We start from the raw sequence: 2,274 nt of genomic DNA, 5'->3' as shown, positions 1-2,274 counted from the left end.
TGGCTAGTTGCAAACACATCGATGTTGGTGTGAGTGTTGAATGGTTTTGCTTGTTGAAAACCTTCTTGGTCATGACACTGACACTTGCTCCAAGATAACATAATGCATTCTCAAAGTTCTAGCTCTCGATTGAACAATCAATAGTGGGGCATCCAGGATCCTTCTTCTTGATAGGTGAAGTGTTTAGGATGGCTGCACTACACTCCTCCGTTAACTTGATTACCTCAGTGGAGGATAGTGGTCTCTTATTGTTGAGGATATCTCAGAGATACTTCATGTAGGTAGGCACCTGTATGGCATCTAGCAACTGAATATTGATATATAGCTTTTGAATTACCTCTAGAAACTTACCAAACTGCTCATCCATTTTAGCCTTTTTTATTTCTACGTGGAAATGGTAGGAAGGTCGTGTCATGGAAATCTCATTGAAACTCTTGCTCTTGTGGCCCATTTTCTTCATCGTCCTTTTTCTCCTCTTCCTGCACTACCACTGGTGTCTTACCTATCCTTGTCGAATATGGCAGATAACAAGTAGACTTGCCACCTCTTGTGGTTATGGCATTGACCTTCTCAAGGTTTGTGGCAAAAGGAAGAGCAATGACCAACTGTGCTAATTGAGATTCTATCTTTTTATTATAGTTAAATTGGTCTTATATGGCAGAAGAAAAACTATCCATTTTAGTATTTATATTTTCTAGGACCTTATCATTAATCCTAGCTTCTTCTAAGATTAAGTCTCTTAAGGATGGTTGTTTAGGATTGGAAGAATTATAATAATTACCTAGGTACTTACCTTGGTAAGTTGACCGTTGTTGTTGTTTCCATCCTTATCTCTGTTGTTGTGAGCATGAATTGTTGCCAATGATGTTTACATCCTCTTGCAATTCAGGAAATTCAATCCCCAAATATTCCCCACATAAGTTTTGAGCATTGAATGCACTTGAATGGCCTGACGATCTTTCTAGTAATTGTCTCGCTGTTCGAGCCAATTCAATAGTGCATCCATCTTGGTTGACAATGCACACACCTCTTCTGGTACTTCTTCACTCTTATTGTATGATTGAATATTGCATGATGACCGGCCTTGATTAGAGGCTATCTTTTCCATAAGAGTTTTAGCTTTTCTAAGGGTGAGTGACATAAATGATCCTCCAGCAGTGGCATCAAGTTGTTCATGGGCTCTCTGAGTTAATCCATTGTAGAAACTTTGCATGAGCAACCAATCTTCCATTCCATGATGGGGGCAATGTGAAACATATTCTTTAAAACATTCCCATGCTTCTAGAATGGTCTCTCCTCTCTACTATTGGAAGTTTGAAATCTTTCCTCTTAAGGCATTGGTCTTTCCTATAGGAAAAACTTTTCTATGAAAGCCTTTGAACACTTTGCCCATGTATTGATGTTATCTTTGTTGGTGTAGAACCATTGCTTCGCTCTTCTCACAAGTGAGAATGGAAAGAGGCAGAGTAGTACGATGTCTTGACCAATGTCCTTGATGATGGCTGTGCTACTTATCTCTAGGAAATTCTAAAGATGAGCACTAGCATCTTCATGTGCCTTTCGCTGAATGGGGTAGCTTGCACCATGTTGATGAGGTTTGGTCAGAGCTCAAACTCAAGATTATCAATTTTGAGTATTGGTCCAGTGCGAATGTTCTCGGTACTTGGAGCAGAGAATTCACATAGAGTTTTGTTAGCCATAGCTTCAGAAACTGGTGTTCAGGTTCCTCTTGATTTGGTTGATTTTGATTGATGGAATTTGTTGAATCACAACCAATCCTACAATACCCTATGTAAGATATGAACAAAGACAAATAAGGGTAAGCCTGCTAAAGCAAAGGTTATAATTTTATCAATAAGTATTTATTTAGTCAATTCTCTTAGCCATGTGCCCCTCCCTGGCATCGATGCTAGAAATGCTTGTTGACATTTATTAGCATCACTCTTAACTAAGTGGTCATCCCTAGCATGATGCCAGAAATGCGTTGTTGGTAATTGTTGGTATTTATTAACTTGTCACTTGTTTTAATAGCCACCTATTATAAACCTATATCTCCTAACATTACTTTACTAGGTTGTCATCCCTAGTGATGATGCAAGAGATACTTGTTGGTACTACCTACATTACTATTAGAACAACTCTAAGTAGTTCTTTATTAATTTATGTGACTAGAAAGAATATATATGAATGAAAACGGATCTGCAAGTGCATAGATAATATACCATTGTAGCACTTCACCCGGGAGTATTCCAGGTATCATTATTTATATTTTTA

General features: G+C 38.1%; 1 non-coding gene across 1 annotated transcript; it reads left to right on the top strand.

Annotated features, from left to right (window-relative positions):
* The first annotated feature begins 1,230 nt into the window (after window positions 1–1,230).
* LOC136478578 (small nucleolar RNA R71) lies at window positions 1,231–1,337 on the top strand. The gene has a single exon (XR_010764302.1). It is a non-coding gene; the product is annotated as a small nucleolar RNA R71 (small nucleolar RNA).
* The last annotated feature ends 937 nt before the right edge of the window (window positions 1,338–2,274 follow it).

This window comes from Miscanthus floridulus, chromosome 8 (assembly GCF_019320115.1).
Source record: "Miscanthus floridulus cultivar M001 chromosome 8, ASM1932011v1, whole genome shotgun sequence".
NCBI classification, from domain to species: Eukaryota; Viridiplantae; Streptophyta; class Magnoliopsida; order Poales; family Poaceae; genus Miscanthus; species Miscanthus floridulus.
This window is presented reverse-complemented; position numbering and strand designations above follow the sequence as displayed.